At 39.7% G+C, this 25,115-nt stretch overlaps 1 protein-coding gene across 2 annotated transcripts in view; it reads left to right on the top strand.

Moving 5' to 3' along the window:
- LOC122798555 (autophagy-related protein 9A-like) overlaps nucleotides 1–21,961 on the top strand; it is a 1,089,020-nt gene extending 1,067,059 nt beyond the window's left edge. For both annotated transcript variants that reach the window (XM_044067609.1, XM_044067608.1), the window contains one exon: nucleotides 21,269–21,961. The gene's annotated coding sequence lies outside the window, so the exon portion shown is untranslated. The remainder of the gene's footprint in view (nucleotides 1–21,268) is intronic.
- The last annotated feature ends 3,154 nt before the right edge of the window (nucleotides 21,962–25,115 follow it).

The raw sequence follows: 25,115 nt of genomic DNA, 5'->3' as shown, positions 1-25,115 counted from the left end.
TGGAGCAGGTTGTGGATTCTAAGGGCATCCTGGGGGCTCGGACGTCTTTGCTTCCATTCGGGGAGGGGGGGTTGTTAATATGCTGCACTGATTCCCTGCCTTGCAACCCTTGCTTATCAGTTTTGTTTGAGAGCCACTCCTGTAAGGGAACAATGCCTTCCCTAAGGGAGTGTTATTGATGAATGTTCTCCCACCCCTGCAACCCTGTCAGTCACCCGAGTCACTAATTAAACCCAGATTGATTGTAGTCAGGGCCTTATCCCTCTACTCCACTGGAGAGGCATCTTTGAAAGGTTCTTGATAACTAAGAAGATGATGGGTCTGAGAATGAATCCTTGGAGGACTTCCATATGAACAATTGAGGTGGAAGGGGCACATTGCTGTAGTACATGTATAGGTCTGTTAAATGGGTTGTAGAGTAGTTGAAGAGTCTATGAATGAAGCTTAGAGTAAAGAAGTGAGAGAAGGCGTGATCGACCAGATCACACAGCTGTCATCTGTCCAGATTTTTGCTTCGTATTTTTAATCTTTTCCTCATAAAAGTTTTGTTTTTCTGACAAATTGGTGAGGACTGAATTCACTAAATAATGACAGACATTTTTGTTTCATACTTCATATCCTTCAGAAAATGTACAATAGCACAAAACCTTTTATTCTAGCAACTTCCTTAAGTTTATATGAGCAATATTTAAAATTCGTCCCTATTTTTGGGCCTTTGTTCCTCCATTATTTTTGGTTTTGTCCAGATTTCTTGTGCTAGGAGGTTGAGTGTGTGCCATATCCTCTTCAGATCTTAAAATAATGTGTCATTGATGAGGCCTTTACCATTTTTTATCCAAATGGGATTCATAGTATCTAACATGTCTATGCTGCCGTTGAAGCTACTCTTGTGACTTAACAGTATTGTGCTTGTCTTTTATTAAGGTGAGAATTTGTAGATGAGGTTTTACAAGATGCTAGCTAGAGAAATTGGGTTAGATATATATGTGCTTAGATGTGAGTAGATTGCTGACTTTAGATATAGGAATAAAAATTGCTGCCTTCTAGTTGGGAGGGTTGATTCATCACTTGTCACAAAACAAAGTACAGTATGTTTCATGTATCGCAAAGCAGACCACACATATTCCATATATTATGCAACTTTTTAATTTTATGAAGTAAGTAGATTCTTGGACTCTGAGTGCTATTTGGTTTTGCAAAGTCCTGTGGTCCTCTGTCTGTTTGGAAATACTCTATTTAATATAACATTTAAAATGCTTAACAATGGCTGTCTTGTAGTCCTAGATTTTGAAAGTCTCTTAAAATGTTAGTATTTTTTTATTCTGTATTCATTTGTTGTTGTATTTCTGTATATTTCCTGCATTTGTCTGATTTTATCTTTTGCATTTAATTTATGCAGTGCAAAAAACATGAACAGCAGACCCAGGACCAAGAATTTAGTAAGTCTCTGACAGGAAGTTACACCTGGTATTTAACAGCTGCCATCTGTTTTCACACCTTTTGCACATATTCATAAGCATGTCTGATCATTTAAAATTATGGCCATGATTAGATGAGTGTTTTCACATAGTATAAGTGTGTCACACATTTATCTGTCTTTTCCACACTTACATTACACTTCTGTCTTGTCACACATTCTTCAGCCTTTCTCCCTTTCCTCTCAGTCATTATTTATATTTTGTATACAGTCTTCTACCAATTTCCTTTCAAGCTCACCTTGTCCTCATTCCTTGCCTTTTGGAGTAATTAGAGAACAGGAAGATGATTACTGTTAGCAGGACTGAAGTGGTCACTCTGAAACACATGTACCGGTTATGATGGGTTTTTCAGACCATGGACTGTGCCTGTTTGCACAGGAGCTGGTTTATTTTGCCCTTTCAGAGAAAAAAAACTATTAGTTTTTGTCTCACTGGACACTGGGTAACATTATTGTTTTATGGATAAAACAATCTGCTTTATGCCTTACCAGCTGGGATTTGTTAGTCTAGGATCTAAATATTGTACCATTCAGGTAAAACATTGCTAATCCCAATTGGTATTCTGCTGTTTTTGCACTTTATAGTAAAAAAAAAACTGTACTGTCTACCACTGCTTTAAGTAGTTAATTGCAGTGTTTTACATTGTATCTGTTAGTTGTAGGTAGTGTGACGTCCCTCCTCTGGGCCAGTAATCAAGAAGCCTCAATCCTTGCCACTGACACTGGTGAGGGGCATTCACTTGGAACAAAATAGATACACACAGTATTTTCAGATCCAGCTCTCTGCACCAATCACAATTTCCCTTAAGATCACACAGAGAATGCACACACATCCTGGGGCTGGGTTTCCCTCTCTCTCTCCAGGCCCCAAATAAGACTCCCCACTGACATAGCTATAGAGTTAAGTTCTTAGCTGGATGTTCCAAGCCAAGTCCTCCACCACCCTCTCTCTGAAATCAGTGCTCTCAGTGTCCCTGTTCTAAGTAGCTGTCACACATACTCTCTTTGAGCTTTGGGTTTCACACACACCCACACTGGGGAAAGCCTGGCACAGCTTTACTACCTCTACCACATTTGCTTAGCCTATAGGGTAGATACTCTGCCACCAGAACACCCACAAAGCCAGCTGCTCTAAGGCTGTTGCCAGGGTCCCCAGTTATACTGAGTGAAATTAATACTAATACCAATGGTAATGTTGACCAAACAGCAAGGCATTCAGGAGCAGCAACAGTAAATATAAGTACTCTCAAAGGTTAAAATATTCTGTAAAAGACCAGCCATAATGAAAAGTTTAAATATATTTACTAAATAATAAAAGAACATGAAAATATTAAATATCTGTTTACAATAAAAACCAGAGTTTCAGTCACATGAAATATTAAAAATAACACAGATCGAAAGCTTCACACAGATAAAGAAAAACAATACTTAACTAATCTCACTATATTTTCTTGACTGATCTAAAGAATTATTGTCCCTTGGTAAACTTACTAGAGCAAGGCAAGATGACGTGAGTGAGTGGTCCTTCTTTGTTATGTTTCACAAACAGACTGCTGAGCTGAGTGACATCTCTTACTAATATCTAAATATTTCAGTGCTGGCTATAGAATGGCATCACATCTGGTCATCTGACTCTGGTTCCCACGCTACTCCCTTTACTAGAAACTGAACCAGAATGTAGTACACACATGTAGAGCTTTGTTAAAATGTGTTACAGCATTTGAAAACTGTAAAACAATGTTAACACTTCCACTGTTCCTACAGAGCTAGTAAGCCAGGCTTCTCACAGACCTGGCTGCAGTCAGAACTGTGCAGTCTTTATGGCCTAAACCAGGTAATTTAATTTCACAATATTTTTCAAAGTTAGCTGCACTGTGATTAACCTCTTCTCTTCCAGTATCCTGTGTTACATTATATTAATTTCAACAGTTACAATACAGTCTGACATGCAGGTATATTTCCTTTCTGTCCAGCAGGACCTACTGTTGGTACATTTTTAACAAAAGCAGCTTTACAAGCACATTTTCAACACAGGCACCTGTACAAATTAGTTTGATATACAAATAACATTTAATTCTTTACAAAACTCCAGATAGCTATGCTGGCATCTGGCATATGTTACATATGCACTGCCCTACTCTCTCTGGCATAGCTGGCACTACCTGACATCATGACAGGTAATTTGTGTGGTCTTGTTACACTTGGGCTCCAAACCAGCTCTTCTACATTAAGAAGGTGTTTTATTGCACCCTTGTGGCAGAAGTGTACTGATCTAACCTGACTTGAGTTGGAGATTGCTGATGGAAGGCTTATTGTGTGATTTCCTGATTGGTAGTTAGTTTAAAACGTGTCTCTCTTTGCTCATATGTAAGCCTCTCATTTGTGCAGTGCTGCTGTTTGCACGGCTTAGCAGTACCCTATGTAGACACAAAACTCTAGAAGTTCAGTTTTTCCCTAAACAGCTGTCGATGAAACCCTTCCAACTTTTTCTGCTACTCTAGGAGCAACTCAGTTCCACACTGAACAGCATTGCCTTATTGATCAACCTTAGCCTACACAAAGTATAGGTCCCCCTTGTAGTCTTGGCACTACCAGCACAGTCCTGTCAAATTAATCCATTCCCTTCCCTAATAAAACATATAAGAGCCTGCTGTCATGGACAGGCAGTTTCCTGTCATATCTCTGACCAGCCTGATAGACATGGGTATGCTGTGGTAATGTAGCAATTTCTCACATATACTGACATCCACTTACTCCTGAAACAGATACTTTATGTGAGAGATGTAGTTACACTAGGAAATCAGAGGCAAGACTTTCATATAAGGTCAAATCAAATGCCAAAAGATTGTCTGCACACACACACTTCCTACTCTAAACAAGGACATGACACATAAACCCACATATGCAGAGGTACTCACTGGTGACTACCAAAAGATCAGAGGCCTCCCAAACAGAAACCACTTACACACATAATAATGCAAAAAACAACCACAACACATAATATCACACACACACACACACACACACACACACACACACACACACACACACACACACACACACACACACACACACACACACCAGTGTCTCAGCAAATAAGCTCATAAGGCGTAATACCACAAAACCTAATGTATTGGTCATAGGTGACTCCATTGTGAGACACACGGATGTTCCCCTCACCAGGCTGTATAAGCAGTGGGTTATGGTTTGCTGCCTGTTAGGTTCTAGAATCTGTCAAGTCACTCAAGCACTCAACCACAAGTACCGATATGACTTAGTCATAGTTCATGTGGCGGTGAATGACTTGAGATGTACCTCACCGGACTATATGAAGAGAGAGACCTGACTGAGCTTTCAGATTATGTGTCACAGACAGTTATAAGCCTAGCCTTAAGCAGCATTCTGCTTTCTCCAAGGATGATGCCACAATAGAAAAAAAAAATGATTGGCTTAGTTTCTGGTGTCATTTTAAGGGGATCCATTATCTGTCAGCCTGGGAAGACATGGTTGCCAGGCCACAGTTTTTGTTTGCCAGAGATGGTCTGCACCTGTGTCCTCTAGGCTTTCAGTTACTGGCAAAGGCATTAGCCACTCGTATTGTGCCCTTTTTAGGTAGTGTCAAAGTAACCAATCTCCCAACATAACCAAATCCTCTGTAGATAAACTCAAGGTACTGCTGCTTAATGCTAGGAATTTAGATAAGAAACTGCACTCCCTGGCAGCACTTCTTACTTTGGAAGATGCGGACATCTGTGCAGTCACTGAGATATAGTTCAGAGGCACAGAAAGCACTCTGGCTGTGCAGCACTACAGTGCCGTCCATACATTCAGACCACAAACCGAGTGTGACAGAAGAACCAAAAGAAGAGGTATATCCATCTTCATTAAGGATAAGTACACCACAAGACTGGTCAAACAGTATGGCTCTCTTGAGCTACTTCATGTCCAATTAACTATAGGCAAAGTTCCCTACTGCATCATAGCGAGTTATAGGTCCCCCACCATGAAAGAGAAGAAGCATACCACATACCTGGCTTACTGGAGTCACTTGCCATACAGCCCAACACATTACTGATGGGTGATTTTAATTATCCTACCACCAGCTGTTAAACATACATGACCACAAATATGCTGGCTCTTGGAATTTGTCAAAGCAAGTACTCTGGGACAGCTAGTCAGCACATCCACAAGAGGCTCAAATGTCCTGAATGTAGTACTCACTCACATGGGAGAGCATTGCACACCCCTGCCTCTATGTGATGTCTTCCCTGGTAAGAATGGACCATAAACCCGTCTCATTCAATGTAGTTATAAGACCAGATACCCCATCAAGCTTAAAAATCCTTAAGAATGTTTCACAAATTACCTCCTAGTGATGGTATAAGAAGTTTCAAAGCCACCCCAAATGCAGGTAACACGGATTGCTATGCAGAGGTGTATACTAATGCTGTGTATAACCACTTAAGCATTTGTATAGAATCAGCTGTACCTGACCATATAAGACCAGGTCTTGCTGAAAAAAGTAGCCACCCTGGTGAACCCGTAGTATAAACAGGCTATACAACAAGAGAAAGAAACTAATGTCCAAGAGCAAGCAGGAACTGTCTCAGCAGAGGAAGAAATCCCTGTCTAGCTTAAACAAACAAATTAAGAGATCTTGTCAAGTCCTCCAAAGCTCATTACAAAGCAAAAATAGCCTCTCTATCTAAGGATAATTACAAGGCATTCTTAAACTATGTCCGAAATCTAAAAGGGAAGACCTAGCCATGTGCCAGAATTAATACACAACCTGCTAGCTGACAGATTTGGAGCAAACTTCACCCCCATCCTCTCCAGTCATCCCCCAAAGTAAACCTGCCACCATTCTTCAGCATGTTACCTATCTGGGTACTCTGCAAGGCCAAAAACACAGCATCAGTAAGACCAGACAACATCCCAGATTGCCTTTTAAACAACTTAAAACATGACCTAGCAGACCCACTTAGATCCCTGTTTAACCACAGCCTGCAGACTGGCAATTTTTCGGTGGAATGGAGTACAAAAACAGTAATATTTGTGCGCAAGGAGGGATCAACTGACCCTACAAATGATAGGCCCCTAAGCTTGACTAGCCTCATCTGCAAGGCCACAGAAAGAATCATTATGGACCTTATTAACAAGGACATAGGTTATCTCCAAACTTTGATCCCAACCCAGTTCAGATTAATTAAAGGTTGATCCTAGCTGTTAAACATGGTTGACTTCTTTGAGAGAGCCACCAAGTCCCTGGATGAGGGAAACACAGTGCATACTGCCTGTCTTGACCTAGCCAATGCATTTGACACAATCCCCTACTCAGTTATTAAAGAGAAACTCTCCTAATTGGAAATGAACACCTACAGTACCAGATGGGTAGCTATTTGGCTCACCAACAAGACACACAGTGTCAAAGTGGGTGACTTCAACTCTAGAAAAGACTAGTCATCAGTGATGTACCACAGGATTCTGTACTGGGCCTGTCACTGTTTGGAATTTATTTCTCAGAAGCCCAAACAAACCTGGACAGCCTGTGGCTGACCAAGTTCTCTGACTATTGCAAATTGGGAGCAGTCATTGAGTCTCACAACAATGTTAATATACTACTGACAGAGTTAACGCAGACAAATGATTTGTGCCAAAGCCACGGATTAAAGCTAAATTTAAAAAAAATGCATTATTATTCAGTTTGGGAAATCTGACATACCTATTAATTACATTATTCACATCACCCTCCTAAGTGTAGACCCAATGGTATGTGGTCTGGGTACTTGGGTTGATAGCAATCTGAACTTTGACTGTCACATATCTATAGTAGTAAGAAATCCTTCTGTATGACACATCTTATAAGTAATGGCATCACATCTAGATCAAAGGATGTTATAATTCCATTATACTCTGCCCTCATTAGACCAATAAATGAGTACACAAAACAAGGCTTATGTGGAAAGACTGAAAGCCCTGTCACTGTATTCTGTATCGTATAGGTTGCTAGGGGTTGACCTGTGCCCTGCTTACAGGGCAGTGTCTGACCTGGCCCTTATGGAAATGCTACACATTCGTAAATCACACTGCAGGAGGGTCACTCACTCCAGGGATCTCACCCAAGTCTCTGACATGAACAGGTCATGCTGTAGATACATCTCCCAGAGACTGCCACTTCTCTGGAAGAAGCTTCCAATTCACTTGAAACAGAGCTCCTCCCTGACCCTCTTCAAATGTAACCTAGATCAATGGATGGGTGACCACAAATTCACTCCCGGGGTGGAGCCCATGCCTCTTCTGGACAGAAGAATTCTATATTAACTCTCATAGACCCTTACCACCGTGAACTTCAGTCACCTAACCACTGACAATTGGGGCAACTCAGGATAAATATGACTAGCCTAGGGATCTAGGGTCGTTAGCCTAGTGACCTTATATGAACCTATGAACCTATTCATAGGTAAGTACTAGGCTAGCTGCTCCTGTGGGCTGTTTTCAGCCTAACCAATTTCCCTTTATATGCTCAAAATAATATATCCCATTTGATTTTACATTGTCCTTACCTATCACATGTTCGATAATTATACATTACCAGTAATGATAATAACGTGCATCATACCATAGATAATTTGAGGGGACCCATGCATGGGGATAAAGTATTTAGGAGCTCTCTCTGTCCATTACTAATACAGGGGGAAGTTCTGGGTTAAATTTTCTGTTTCCTATCCATAGACCGTAGTTGCCCTTGAATATGGACAAGGATGAACTTTGTTTTATGTGAATGGGGAGTCGGTTCCATAGCAGTGGTATCTAATGTGAGATATAGCTGTCTCCCCAAATTGATCTGTTGTTGTTGCAGAAGAGGTTTAGATCCCTAAATCGAGTATTTCTTCTTTTCATAGACAAGAAACATCTTTATTGAATTATCACTTATGACATAGGCATTCATACATTTATATAAATGAAAACAAATCATATTGGCATATTTTCAGCTGCAAACATTATACATCACATATAATCTTCTATACAGTCATTGTCAATTGAACATTACATAGCTCATTCAGTTTCTGCCTTCCCTTAAACCTCATTCCTCCCCCCAAAAATTATTCTTCATATATTGTTCCCACAATTCCCTTTTGTCTATGTAATTTGCTCCTACCTTTTTCTAAAGATCCCAATTCCAGTTCTTTTATCTCTTTTACTATATCCACTACTTCTAGTATGGTTTGTTTAGACTTTGATTTCCATTTTCTAGTAATTGCTATTTTTGCCTTCCACCAGAATTTTCAGCAAGGCCTTACATTGTCTATGCTATTCCGATTCTGCATAACAGGTAAAAAAAATATTTTCTTAGTTGCACCAATTTGTTCACCCAATACTTCTGACAGAGTATTCTGCAGGGAATTTTTAAAGTCTGCCAAGTGCCAACTCATTACACTCCAAAAAAATATGTTCCCAGTTACCTCTTTCTTGCCCATCACACCTCCAACATTTGCAGTCTGCTTGAGAAAAAAATCTTTGGAGTCTCCTTGGAGAATAAAAATACCTATGCAAACACTTCCTGCTCTCATTGTTTCTTTGTGAATTACTTATCCAGTCTCTCTTCTCAATCATTTTTGTCCTCCTCTGATTCCTTTACATGGCATGTAATATTATATATGCCCTACTAATTATCTCTTTTTTTAACAGCAGCTTCTGTTCTAGATTCTGTAAAAATTTTACCATGCTGGTCTTTCACTTAGGATCAATCCTTAATAGGGAAGGCAGTCTCTAGCCTGTAGTCCAAATGTATTCTTGGCCTTTTCCCATTCAATTACCTTTCCCTGTTTAATTATTTGCTCCCAATACCTTGGTTCTTTGCCAGTTTTCTCCAGTAAATTATAGCTCCCTCTTGCCTATTCATTGTACCCTAATTGGAGTTATCTCTTTCAGAAGAATCTCCTTCCTCCATTCCCCTGTTGGCTTAGTTCTTAGAATACTTTCTGCTGTATGAATGTAATATTGTGCATGGTTGTTGTTATCCTCCTTAAAGACCTGTATCCAAAATCCCAGTCTCTCCTTATTTCTTGAGCCCCCCCCCTCTGTTTCATCACCATCCCTTTCCACTTTGAATTATAGCTTTCTGATTGTGCTGTGTATAGGAGCCTTAGCTGTGTAGCTCTGAAATACCACTTGAATTCAGATAATCCCAAATCACCTTTTGTATTGGAAGGGTCAACATATCCCACTTGACTGTTGCCTCTTCCACTCCCAGACAAAATCTCTTCAAGTCTTTATTGCTATCCACAACTTCTCTGGTTGTTAAAAATATGCCTGACCAGTGTATAAAACTAAAGGGACTAAAATATTTTCACTGCTTACATCTTGCTAGCCATATCCATAAAAAAGGGCTTCCAGATTCTCAGTTTTTGTATTATCTTTTTTTTAATCTTTTATAAGATTGCTAAAAGCAAAGAAAACTCTAACCAGCAATCATCCAAAAATAGACTGCAGCCCCAGGTTTAACTCCTGGAACCTTGTTGTTGCGACTTGTGTAGTGTAGGTGCCAGGTTTTGTGACTACTGTTATGCCTTGTTAAAATCTGTTACAGTCAGCTAGAGTGCATACCCCAGGGGCAACAGCTGCAAACCTTCTCCTTCTTAGCTCACCCCCACCCCTTTCATCCGTTTCACTATTGATAATTTGTTGTATGTTATGGTATTTAGCCCCTCTCAGTAGTCATAGCCTTCAGTCCCTCCTCCTCAATACTTGTCCTTCACTAAACACCAAACATAGATGCAAAGTCTCCAGCTGCTTTTATCTTTAGCTACATTGTGTGCAGAAAACAATGAGCAAAGGGGAATACAAATATAAAAGAGAATAAAATCTGCCATTGCAGACTAGTAAGCAGCATACAACTTCTACCTGTGGTGTACTCCTACACACAGTTTTTCTTGGAGAAACCTTCCAGTCCTTGAACAAGGGTGCCTGTATGTTTACCTTATTTCCTTGGCTGTCCTTTGATAATTAGCTAGGTTAGCAGAGTGCCTTGAATTCTCCCCTGCTACTTTAAATTCCAATTGATGGTTTCCCTCCCTTCCCCCACCCCAAGTGATTGCTCAGGTACAACACACCAAAGGTTTTCATCAGAACACTGAATTAAACTAACATCCAACCTTAAATACATAGCTCAATTAATGATTGGTGATTAATACATCACATGTCCTAAAGAAATCACTTAAAAGAAAACATTTAAAAGTGCCAATACCTACAAAAAGTGCCAGTGCATACAAGGATAAGCTTCCAAGGAACAAAATACAGTGTAATTTCAAAAATACAGTATAATATTGAAAAAAGTGCAGTATAATGTTGAAAAATACCGTGTTAAAACCTATGCTTTGTGATTGTCTAAAACAGGTTTAATAGTGATGTGTTCATTAAGGCCAGGGTACGTGGAGGCATTTAATTTCACCTGCCACCTCACTTCTTTCTCACTCACTGATTTCTTAACATCCCCTCCCCTAACATTAGATGTTACTGTCTCTAAAATGCCAAATCTAAAATTTGAACACTCCTCACTAGCCTTAATATGCTTCCATAAGGCGTTGTTCTCATCCTGTTTCCTTATACTATATTGATGGTCGTAAATCCTGTTGCGTAAACACCTCGTAGTTTTACCTACATAAAAACAGGGACAACAGGTGCATAGGGCTAGGTATACTAAATTTGAAGATCTACAGTTCCCTTTTTGAAAACATATTTTGGTCTTGTTAAAATTCTCCAAAATGACTTCCTGCACATCTGTAATAAATTTACACTGTGGACAGTACAAAGGACAGAGGACGTATGGTACAGATAGATATAGGGGACAGAAAGTAAATAGAGATGGGCAGCCCCTCATGAATGCTTGTGCCAAACCTATGGATAATGATTTTTTGTGGGAAGAACTGGACTGGGACGAAAACATAAGGGGCTACCAGACCGGAAAAGGAGAGTGGATTGGGGGGAGAGCGACGAGATAGGTACCACTCATACCCCTGGTGGTAATAGGTGTACCAATGCTATCTCCAAAAATATTGTAAGGGTCAACGATGTGCTTAGTACGTTTGACAACTTTAATATATACAATTATACTGATGAAACACTCACTATTGAACATTTTACCATGTTGTCCAAGGGAATGAAATTCATCCCACACCGTAGGTTGAATACAGTAGAGAATATAATTGATGTTAAAAAGTATATTAGAAAATTGAACCTTAGGGTCAAATTTGCTGGACAAAAAACAAGCAATGACAAGGAAATTAGGGTCAAAAGTTCTTACACCCCCCCCCTTAATTGTTTATTAGATACCTTTGAGAAACTTGTAGTAAATGACATTTATCAGTTGACCACACGGAATGGTCATAGGTTTAACTATATGGAGTACAATCTTACTAAGGAGGAATTTCATGTGTTAAACAGGTTACGAGAGGACAAGAACATCCGGATAATGAAACCGGATAAAGGGGGAGGGGTTGTTTTTTACCCGGTCACATTATATGTGGACAAAATGTTATACATACTCACGAATTCTGGTAACTATGAGGTTTCCTCTCTCAATGAGGTTAATCGAGGGTACAGGAGAGTGGACACTTTAGTCAATGATTTAATACTTGAAGGGAGCATTGACTTGGACCTTGGGAATTTTGTGAAAGTGGAGCATCCCGTAATAGGGACTATTGTTGGTATCCCGAAGGTCCATAAGGATCTAGTTGATCCCCCTTTTCGACCAATCATCTCAGGAAGTTCATCCAAAACATTCCCTTTTGGGAAAGTTATTGATAAATGGTTAAAACCCAGTTTAGGGAGTATCACCCACCTAGTCCGTGACTCCTGGGACTTTTTGAGTAGACTGGTACCACAAGTATCAGAGGGAGGTGAATGGTTGGTAACCATCGATGTGGTCGATCTTTTTTCCAGCATTCCCCATGAAGAAGGATTAAGAAGGTTCCAGGACTGTATACAAGAACTCGGTCAGGTTACCTGGGACAGGACGTTATTGATTATGGATTTTATGGAGATTGTATTAACCCACAATTACATTTTTTATGAGGGTAGATACTTCAGGCAATCCAAAGGCGTAGCGATGGGGGCTGCATGCGCCCCTATATCATAACTTAGTCCTGTACAACTGGGAGAAGGAGTTCATTTTTGAATCTCCATGGATGGACCACATAGGTTGTTACCATCGCTTCCTGGACGACATCTTTCTTGTGTGGAAGGGGAACAAGGGAAAGTTAGATGATTTTATGAAATATATCAATTCTTGCAGTGATTACTTCAAATTTACTATGAATGTAGATAAGACAACTATACCATATTTAGATGTATTGATTACACTATATGATGGAAAATTTAAGTCTAACTTCTTTAGGAAAACCACATTCAGTAACTCCTACCTACACTATACGAGCAGTCATCCCTGGGCCCAAAAGAAGAGTATTGTAAAGGGACAATTCATTCGTGCTGCCAGGATGACGTCTGATAGGAGGGATCTGGATGAGGAATTTGACAAGATTGGTTCATTTTTTGTAGAAAGAGGATATCCTGCGAGTTTGATCAATGATCTACGGACATATGTCCAGCAACAATGGGGGATTAGATATATCCCTTTGTTGGGTGGAGGCACACCATCCAACAATTTGAACCATACTAGTGGTGTGGACTCGAAGGAGATGTACGGGAAAGCATGTATTTTACAGTACGGACCCCATAGTAAACTAATTAAAAACATTATACATAAAAATTGGAAGGTACTGAGGACAGACAAAAGGGTTTGGCAGGCAGTAGGAAGTGAACCCCAGTTTGTACATAGGAATGGTCTGAACCTGAAACTTATGTTAGAGAACAAACAGATAAAGATAGATTATGGAAGGGGGACGACAAGATGTGGCACTTGTCCACAGTGTAAATTTATTACAGATGTGCAGGAAGTCATTTTGGAGAATTTTAACAAGACCAAAATATGTTTTCAAAAAGGGAACTGTAGATCTTCAAATTTAGTATACCTAGCCCTATGCACCTGTTGTCCCTGTTTTTATGTAGGTAAAACTACGAGGTGTTCACGCAACAGGATTTACGACCATCAATATAGTATAAGGAAACAGGATGAGAACAACGCCTTATGGAAGCATATTAAGGCTAGTGAGGAGTGTTCAAATTTTAGATTTGGCATTTTAGAGACAGTAACATCTAATGTTAGGGGAGGGGATGTTAAGAAATCAGTGAGTGAGAAAGAAGTGAGGTGGCAGGTGAAATTAAATGCCTCCACGCACCCTGGCCTTAATGAACACATCACTATTAAACCTGTTTTAGACAATCACAAAGCATAGGTTTTAACAGGGTATTTTTCAACATTATACTGCAATTTTTTAACATTATACTGTATTTTTGAAATTACACTGTATTTTGTTCCTTGGAAGCTTATCCTTGTATGCACTGGCACTTTTTGTAGGTATTGGCACTTTTAAATGTTTTCTTTTTTAAGTGATTTCTTTAGGACATGTGATGTATTAATCACCAATCATTAATTGAGCTATGTATTTAAGGTTGGATGTTAGTTTCATTCAGTGTTCTGATGAAGTCCCTAGTGGATGAAAGCGCTTAACTGTGTGTATTTTACTGGATTAAATTTCGTGTTTTTATCTCTACGTCGTGCTGGTGCATTTTTCGTTGTGAGACAGGAAACTGTGCTGCTATTTATCTTTTTTGTGGACTGTTCTCAGTTGGTTTTGTTACACCAAAGGTTTTAAAAACCCCGGATACCATATTTGCTCTAATTGCAGCTGAAAGCCCTCCAGGTGTAGCATCTCTAGTAAGTGTCCCTGGACTAGCTGATAGTTTTTTTTAGCTAAGTTCTATCTGGAAGGTGTAGCCATGCTCCGCTCACTTCGCTCTCCTCCCACCCCCCATATCATTACCTTTATACCTATCTATACAACCACACCCCCTCCCAAATCCCCCACCCCTCTACTTCCTGTTCTCATACCACCTCCCTCTTTTGCTCCTCTCCACACTTACCTGCTATCCACTATCTAAGACTACTGTACCTTACTCTCACCCCTTCCTCTCATCCTCTGTTCTGCATCCCATAAAGTGACATGTCTCTTACAACTCAAACTGTACTCTTATCTTCTCTACTCTTTATACTCTTATCACCTGACCTCCTGTCACTCACAGTTACCTACTCCCTATTTCCATCCCTCAAACACCACTCTTAACTCAAGTACTACACCACAACCCTATCTACTAATTTGTCCCTCTGTCCTGCCCCCACCACTCTCATTCCTAAAATATCTCCCCCCTCCCCTTTAAAACAAAAAAGTCTACTTATTCAAATTAAAACCCCATTACAAACCTCTACTTGTATCTGGTGACATTCATCCTAACCCAGGCTCTACAGACACTACCGTGAACAATAACCCCCCTGTATCTAAACCTGCCAACCCCTCCAACCCGCAAAAACAAGTACAATTCTGCTCTTATCAACCTCAGGAGCCTTGTAAATAAAGTTCAAGAACTCCATGCTTGGATAGCTAACTATACTCCTGACATAGTTACCGTAACTGAAACATGGTTAAAACCACACCGTCTGGACAGTGAAATCATCCCTCCTGGCTATAATATCCTTAGATTAGATCGACCTAAAAGAAAAGGAGGAGGAGTCTCAATACTCTACTCCAATTGTCTCTCCCAAATCAGTCCCACACTAGACTTACCCTCCTTCTCACCAGCTGAACTCCTAAGGACCAACTTCAAACTTAACAGTTTCAACACCATAACTGTCGCAGCAATGTATATTCCCCCTGGTGATAATATTAACATACTTGAGAACATCCTATCTCACCTCTCACATACCATCCACAATGAAATAATTATACTGGGAGATGTAAATATTGATTGTCTTACAATACAAGTTCCCAACACTACTTCCTGTATAAACCTGCATGGGTTTGAGCAGCTAATCACAACCCCAGTCTACATTAATAAATCTCACCTACCTAGCTGTCTTCTTGACTGGATATTGGTCTCCCACCCTCAAAACTATCATAACTCCCAAACCCTTCCAAATGTCCTCAGCGACCACTGCCCTATAACAGTTACCAGACATACTCACCACCTTAACAAACCTAACAAATTTATTACCACCCACTCACTTTCTCATTTCTGTCCTAACTCCTTTATTCACCAACTCTCCAAAATTAACAGGTCTTACCTCACCACTCTTCCTTTAGATGAAGCTGTCCACTCCTTCAGTACTACATTCCTAAACATTAACTCCCTTGCTCCTCTTCGCACAATTAGAATCAAATATAATACTGCTCCCTGGCTCACCAAATCTACCATAACCCTCATGAAAGACCGGAATAGGATATGGAAAATGTGGACTAAAACTAGGACCCCTTCACTTCTTCAGAAATATAAAGAACTCAGAAATAAAATTTAAAAAATCATCCATTATGACAAAATAAACTTCTATGCCAATCCTCCCTCTACTCTTAAATCAGACCCAAAGAAATTCTGGAGCTCTATTAAACAGACTCTTCATCAAGGAAACTCTTCCTCTCCTAACCCATGTCCCAATGCAACACTTAAAGACATAGCCAACAAATTTAACAATAATTTTATAAACTCAATAACCTCCATAATAAATTCCCCAACCCCCAGAAACAACACTAGCACCCCCACAAACTCTATACCTCTTCCAAACCCTCCTAACTCCTTCTCTCTAAAAGCAATATCAACTAACTATGTAAAGTCATTACTCTCTCAACTTAAACCTTGCTCCCCATCTGTTGACAAGCTACCCTCTTACTTCCTGCAGATTGCCTCTGAACCTCTTGGCTATCCTGTATCCGTCTTAATCAGTCGATCCATTTCTGAATCCTATGTCCCCACTGTATGGAAGAATTTCTTTACTCCACCCATTCAGAAAGAGGGCAACTCCTCAGACATATCCAACTTCAGACCAGTTGCCATACTCTCTCCACTCTCAGAAATCCTAGAGAAATGCATTCACAAGCAGGTAGTGCATTACCTTCACCAGGAAAACCTTCTCACACCCACACAGCATGGTTTCCGTCCCAAGCATAGTACAACTACTGTACTCATATCATTCATCAACATAGTCTCCCTAGCTCGTGATAACAATAAACTTGTCTCATACCTATTCCTTGACCTTTCTAAAGCCTTTGACACTGTCTTTCACTCACTCCTTCTAGATAAACTCACTAACGTACATTTCTCTCCCCCTACTATCTCCTGGTTTTCCAGCTATCTCTCTACCTGCCAGCAATCAGTTAAATGGCTCTCTGCACTATCCTCCCCTCTCACTGTACAAATGGAGTCCCCCAAGGGTCCATACTTGGACCACTACTCTTTAATATTTTCACCAACTTGCTCTACTCCTCTTGTCCCCAGTCATCTCTTGTGCAATATGCTGATGACTCAACTGTTATAACCATTGCTGACAACCCAGCTGACTTCCACTCAACTACCCAGGCATCATTCCACACCACTGAGACTTGGCTTAGTGATAACAAACTAATACTTAATCCAAAAAAAACTAAGCTCCTACTCCTCCTCCCTAAAAACATCACCACACTCAAAAGTACATTTACCATGTTATCCTGCAACAACACTATAATCTCAGCTGAATCTAGTACTGAATTGCTAGGTGTTACAATAGATGATCAGCTGAAGTTTGATCTCCATTTTACTAACTCGGTAAAAAGAACTCATCAAAAACTTGGACACCTTTTCCGTAGCAAGAAATACTTAGCTAACACTGCCCAAATAGCTCTCTCCCAGGCTTTATTACTCCCAATACTCCTGTACAGCTGCCACATATTCACAAACCTAAATTCTACACTTATTTCCAAGCTTGAAACTACCTATAGTAAGACAGCCAGATTTGCAGCTAACCAAACCTACAAGTCATACCACTGCTTAGCACTACAGCAACTAGACTGGCTAGAATTCCCTCAGCTGCTCCAACTATACCAACTACAAGTCATCCACTCTGTCCTCTATCTACCCTCCTTCTGTCCCAGCCTCTCCACTATCATATCCAAATATTCCCCTGCTAGGACACCACACAGCTCAAATCAAGAATTATTAAACATCTATAAACCCAAAACCAAAATAGGCTGCCTTCTCTATACTATAACCCAGCTACATCTTGGAACCAACTCCCCTTGGAAATAAAATCCCTCCGCCATAGCAAAAGTTTCAAATTAGCCACAAGGAAATACCTAAAAACAAAGTGGTCTTGCTACTGTAGCCAACCACCCTGAAACCACCATACTTTCACCTATTTCACCACCTCACTCTTAATGTATCTCTAACACTATTCCCCTGCCTCTTCTACCTCTTCCCTTCCTCCATCTCCAACCACTCTTAATTCTTACAGTCTCAAAACAACCTACCTGTCTAGTCTGTCTCCTATACTCTACCTACATCTCCTACTAGCCATTCTTACTTTCCTTTCTTTTTTCCAAACTCCTATACAACTAGATCCTACCCACTTTAAATAAGCATCTGCCTAACTATTAACTCATTTTGCTCTAAGCAGCTTAAATAATATTGTAACTAGTCACATTTTCTTCTGGTAATTGTTTAAAACCTTGTTTGTAACAACTCACATACTTGTCTGCCAATTGTTAATACTCTGTATAATTGAATTGCCTGAGGAGCTTTTTTCTCTCCAGGTCTCTGCTTGTAAGATCCTATAGTTTATTGTTACTACTATGTTACTAAAATTTAATAAATTGTTTTCTAGTCCTGAGGAGCTTTTCTCCCCGGGTCTCTGCTGAAAATGAGCCAAAAGCCAGACTAACCCGGTTAACAAATGTAAAATAAATAAATACATTTTCCCACATATCCTTAGCTGCTATAAACAGAATCCTTTGTAACCCATACTCCTAAGCTCTTCATCTTATCATGTTTCCATAAACATGGGTGTAGCTGAACCAGTCTGTGTATAGATACATAATCTCTATTGTTTGTTTTATCTTCATTAATTTTGTATCCTGAAAAGACCTGAAACTTTCTCAGAATGTTCCACAAACACAACACTGAAATGTCCTTTTCTAGTTGTTTTAGGTACAAAATAATATCATCTGCAAATAAAGCCAACTTTTCTTGATTAACATACCAATTATGTCCTCATATATGAGTCCCTTATTTTCTTTGCAAATGGTTCTAAACATAATGCAAATAAGAGGGAAAAGAGGACACAACTGCCTGGTTCCTTTGTTCAAACAGAACTTAGATAGGAACCTCCCCTCATTTTAATGTTTGCCTTTGATCCCTCATATATCCTCCTAATTAACCTTGTTAGTGTGTCAGGGAATACAAATGCTTCCATTGCCGTACTCTAAAATCCCAGCTTACTCTGTTGAATGCCTTCTCAGTATCAAGACTCACCAACAACAGTGGTATTTTTTTTTACATTCTAATTCTGTCTGGATCATCATTATTCTATTAATGTTGTCAAATAGTTGCCTCCCCTCCACATTGATCCAGATCTAACAATTTTGGCATGACCTTTGCTATTCTTTTAGCCATTGTAGACATAAACACTGTAATCATGGTTAAAATCGAAATGGGCCTGTATGAATCTGGATCAGATGGGTCTTTTCTATCTTTAAGTATTACAACCACCACAGCTTTCTTCCAGGATATTGGTGCTTTTCCTGCTTTTAAAATACTGTTAATCAAAACCTTACAAATCTTTATCACTTTCTTCCATGTTAGACTAGACTGAATATTTTTGATGCCGTTTGACTTGCTGATATGCAGTAAATCCATCAGCAATGGGTCAGAGGATGCCTTGTAAGCCAGACACAGGTCACCTTTTAGCAGTCTGTAAGATGCTGAGTGTAGTGACAGGGCTTTGAATCGGTCCAAGTAGAACATATTGTTTAGGCCTTGTATCCTTTTAGTAAGATGCATCTGTGGGCATTCTAGCTGTTGCATGTGTGTGGACAGATGGATGCCAAAGGGGGCATTATATTCAATGATTGGCCTAAAGAGGGCTGAGTAAAGGGAGACAATGGCATCCTTGATCTAGATACAATCCCTTTATTTATAAGCTGTGCAATATGGAAGGACTTTCTTACATTGGTAGATGCATTTTGGTCAAAATTAGGTGACTATCTACATAAGTTCCTAAATCCTGAAAAGCTTGGTCAATTCTTAGGGGTGTTGTTATCAATATAGCAGTTCCCTGAGGTAGATGACTTCCCAAAGGGTCCAGTAATGCATTTTTTTGGCATTTAGTTTCAGTCATGATTTTGGCGCCAGTTATTTATTTGGGAGAAATCTTCCTGCAGGATGGCTAAGTAATTTGCGGATTCAGTGACTGCTCATAGCTTGCAGTCTTCTGTAAACGTAGCCATCCAGACCTCTTTGGTATTGGCTTTTACTTCAGAAAAGTAGATGCCAAACAGGAGAGATCCCAACACAGAATCCTGGGGGAGTCCACTGGTGACTTTATGGAGGTAGCTTTCTCTGTTTTGATTATCTGCTCTGCGTCCCATCATTGGGCCAGTTGGCAGTTCAGCAGCTGACATATGGGTGTATTCTCAGTTTTGTTTTTCTGCTATGCCTGAGTGGGGGATTGTGTCAAAAGCTTTGGCCAAGTTGAGGTATGCAGTGTGTACTGTTTTGCCTTCATCCATTGCTTTAGTGATCTTTTCACAAAAATCCTTCAGGCTGAGTAAGCATGAAATGCCGTTAATGAATCCAAACAGCGACGGGTCCAGTGTTTGGAGATTTCATACTTCATGCTATTTAAGGTGCATCCAGGGATATTGTCAGGATCCATCAGTGTAGTATTTTTAGCTTTTGATAGCACTTTTAGGACTTGGTCTTGTTTGATAGCTGGAGGCAAGACAGTTTCAGTATATCTTGAGGGACAGATGGGGGGTAAAGTTAGAGCTAAATTTATCAGCCAATAGGTTCAATATGTCTTCAGCCTCAGTGTAAGTAACATCATTCACAATCAGCTCATTGCATTGCTGCGTTGTGCTTCTGAGATTATGAACTTAACTAAAAATTCCTTGTGATTGTCTTTGGTTTGGGTATCTGTTTTAGCCTTCAACATGGCTTTTGTGGATTTTATTAAGCTCCTGAGTTTGTTTGTTTGTTTATTGTGTCAAGGACGCTAACATTCTGGGAATTACTGTTTTTACTTTTAGTCAAAATTATTTTCCTTTTATTATAAAGCTTGTTGACATTATGATTCCACCATGTGGGTTTGCTTCTTGGGGGGTGCCCTGTACTTGTTCCTATTGTGTACAGTTGCATCTGTGTAGCTGTATATATGCTGGTATAGTGTGGTGGTTTACATTTCTGCATATTCAGCAGAGTTAACTGAGTGTGGTGGGGATTTGAAGCTTGCCAATGTATCACTTAGTAATAGGTAGTCGTAAAGAAATTTCTAAAGGTACCTTGGGTATTGGTGGAGGAAATCCACTAGATATTAACATGGTAAACCATGGCTGCTTTAACAGACCCTGCAGGGTTTGGGCCTAGCCAACCATATACACCAGATATGGAATTGGATATTTTTTACATCAAGACTCCTAAAAGCTTTTTCTTTTGGTCAGGATGGTTGTTTTATCAGGTATGTGTAAAAGTCATTTTGACATTAAGTAAATGGGGAAGAGTATCTGAGTAAATTTCCATCATTTTTGAGGGATAACATAGACTACCCATAGCTAAATGTAGTGACTGGTGTCATTTTGTCTTTTTTGTTATTGACAGGTTTAAAAACTCTAAGAACTGGAAGACGTTTGTGCTTTCTGAATTCTCCAGTTTTGCATCTAGTAACAGAAGCTTGGAGAAGGAAGAAGAGTCTGGTTATCTACCACACAGCTGTCAAGTATTCCACCGGACTGTTAATGTCTTCCACTGATGTCAAGTAGGAGTCCCAGTATTGCCTGTTCTGTTTTGGAATTCAGACTTTTTCTTACTTTAACTTTGGAGCTACCGAAATTGCAAATTACTTGGTTTGTGTTTTGACATATGCCAAGTCGAAAAAAAAAATATATATATTTTTTGAAAAAATGATGGAGAAATACTTTAAAAGACTGAAACCATCAAAGTTAGCAATAGGTATTTTTTTTTCTTTTCTGAAACACACTGCTGTATAAAGTAAATAATATATTATGCTATGTGAAACTAAGTTGCAACAAATAAAATAAAGGTCCAAAGAAAGATGCTACAGTGGACAATGACAAAGATAAACCAAGAAGCATCATGTTTGAAGACAATTTGGGAATAAAAAATTGTTCAACATCTACACTTACTGTTGTCAAAAGCTACTAACTGATTTCTGTCAGATCAGTTAATTTTAACTTAAATAGCATGTATTGGAAAATATTGAAAATGTATTATCTCTTCACAAATACCCCATTGCTTTTGCTGTGAGTATAATAAAACTGGCTGTGAAATCTGTGCACTGTGAGCTCTTTAGCTCAATATAATTTATTTGCTAGTATTGTTTCATTTTCTACGTTTCAGTGGTCTAGCTCTGTGGAGTAGAGAACTAGAGCCCTGACTGTGACCCAGATGGCCAGGTGTTGATTAGTGGCCCTTGGCTCTGGAAGAACCTGACTGGGGGATGGGAGAGAGACATGAAGTGAAAAAGTCTGCTTATCTGTCTGTCTCTCTCTGTTTTTGTGTGTATGTGGGGGTGGGATGCTCAGTCCCATGTTAGATTCCTCAAAGGAAACTAAGAATTATGTAATAGCACTGGTTTGGTGGTGGTAGTGGGGCATCTTTGAGAGTCAGACTCCTTTTCAGAATTGAGTGTCACACCCCCTCTTGCACACTGATCCCACATTGCAGGTTGTTGGGCATACATAGTGAAGTTAGGGCTTGCATAGAAAATCATGTTCCTCACTACTACGATGGTCCCACTCCTGGTCAGGCTGATCCTTGCCCTCGGGGAACAAATGAGCTGAAGGGCTCTAGCTGGGGGGAAGGGGAGTGAAATAATCCATATGGTAGCCATCAAGGAGAACATATGGTCAATAGGTGGGACTGAGCAAAAGAAACAAAAGAAAAAACATTGCTGTTTCACTGCCTTTTGACATGACTTCATCTTCTGTCCCATAACCGAATATTACTTCCATGACTCTGAAACACCATGTGAATGTATTGCCTTCCACTTGATTATTTTGGAATCTATTTTTACTGCTTCTTTTCTGTTGCCTGCATTTAAAGTCTCCTTAAGTCAGATTTAACTAGGATTTAATCTCGCAAATGAAACAGACTGCCATCTTCAGAGAGGGTCATTGTAACAATAAAGCATATCATTTGGAACTACCCCATCTTTTCTACCCTGTATCCATGCTAGAATTTTCTAACTAGTGTTCATCTTCCCTGGGAGGAGCTGGTACAGGCAGGGCCGATGTTAGCATTTTGGGGGCCCCCAGCAGATGTCAAGTTGGGGGCCCCCTAGGCACTTTCAATGTATGCATCACCCTGTCACTGATAACCATCCTAAGCAACCTTTTAGTTCATGCTGCAAACTTTTAGGAGCAGTACACACAGACTGACCTGTAGCTACCATACTCTTATATTACAACAGGCCTGTGTACCCCACAATGTTGGCTTATCTCACAAATGGACATTAAAGTTACTGATATTTAGTTGTACTAACAATACATTGCAGCAACTGTATGTACAGGTCTGGACTTTGTGAAATGGTGCCCTAGGTCTACTGTTTCAACCACCCCCCCAACCACACACACACACACACACACACACACACACACACGCACACGCACACGCACACGCACACGCACACACACACACACACCTTGTTTTCCCCCCATCTTGGGCTCCCTATGCAATGCACATTACTTTTTACTTCCTTTTCTCACATTTTGCTTTACTCTTCAGCTTTTTAGAGAAGCCATGACTTTCTATATGCTCTGAAGTGCATTTTAAAGTTTTTTTTTTCTTTTTACACAGTCTTTTCATCCAGTGATGGCTTGAACAGAATTTTTGATTAAGGAAAGAAATTGTTGCTGTTCAGCTTTAGTTTTCCTTGTATCCTTTCAACATACATTTCCTGACCAAGTAAGCACAGTAATAACCATTTAGGAAATAACTCAGTTAAGCCATAGCGCCCAGAAGCATTGGGTTATGCTTGTTCTAAAATACGTTTAGAGCATTTTCCCAACCAATGGTGGCCTAAACAAAATCACTAGTAAGCAAATAATTTCAATCTTTTTTTTCTTTCCATGAAGACATAGGTTGTACCAAAGGCTTAATGTTCAAAGATGACAAAACAGTAACTCACAATAAACTAACAAGCCAGTTGTTATCTGGATACACAGGTCTTATCTTAGAACTGCCTACCTCCCTAACCCCCCAAAAAGACTGCCTATGCACCCCACTGGTGTTAGACTGGGATGAAAGCAGATGTTCAAATTTCTACAGTCATGTATTTCAAATGACTGCTAACATACATATACATAGGTGCCTCCTCATTCCTCAACCCAAACTGTCAAAGGAGCTACCTGCATACATATTTGGTGTGATTGTGAGGAAAGTGAAAAAAATAACAATTACACTAATGTATTCTACTTTGTTGCTCCTAGACAGTACACTGCCCCTATACAAACTATAGTAACCTTCTTTGTACACCTCTGAAGTCTGTGACAAAAATAAAAGAAACAATGACCACACTGTCATCAACCCAAACATATGCACACATCTAAAGTTTGACTGTGATGACAATTAAAGAAGTAATAAACACCCCCCCCCCACACACACACACACACACACACACACACACACACACACACACACACACACACACACACACACACACATCTGAGCAGGGCTGATTTTAGAATGGGGGCAGCTGAGAGTGGAGGCCATTATCAGTTTTATCCTAACAGGGTCAAATCACACCCCTATCCAGGTTAAAGAGCGTAATCAGAAAATTAATACATTTTCCCTCCGCATTTTCCCCAACCAGCAGCAGCTTTTGTGGGGCCTCCACAGTCAAGGATGATTAAGGGATCCCCATGTATCCAAATATACAGTGTGGGAAATGGGGCCTCCAGACTCTTACAAGATCTAAATGTCTGTATGTTTTGTGATATATTTTATTCATTACTTCTGAAATATAATTACTTGTTAGCTACATTTTTACTGATACCCAGAAGAATAATATATGTGTTCTTGCATTATTGGGTGTGCACACAGATAAAAATCACTGATATTATTTACACACACGTGCACACACACACACACACACACACACACACACACACACACACACACTAGCCATAGCAATACCAGTTTTGTACTTATTTCAGCAAATAGCAATACACTGTGCAGCACTGGTACTGGCACAGCATGATCAGTGACTGGCATTTAGCAGTCATCAAACAGCAGCAGGGTAGGTCACTTTTATTTACTTTTCCTGACTTTTCTCATAGTTTTGCTCTATCGTTTGTAAAAAGTTTGATTTGCTTGTAAAGCATTCAGGATTACAGACAGTCAATAAATCCAGACATCAGAGTTTTATACTTACTGTCCAAAAAAATGAAAGCTAATGCAAAAGGTGTAATACTACTAACTTTTTAAT

The sequence above is a fragment of the Protopterus annectens genome, chromosome 3.part1 (assembly GCF_019279795.1).
Source record: "Protopterus annectens isolate FY-2018-M chromosome 3.part1, PAN1.0, whole genome shotgun sequence".
Taxonomy (NCBI): Eukaryota; Metazoa; Chordata; order Ceratodontiformes; family Protopteridae; genus Protopterus; species Protopterus annectens.
This window is presented reverse-complemented; position numbering and strand designations above follow the sequence as displayed.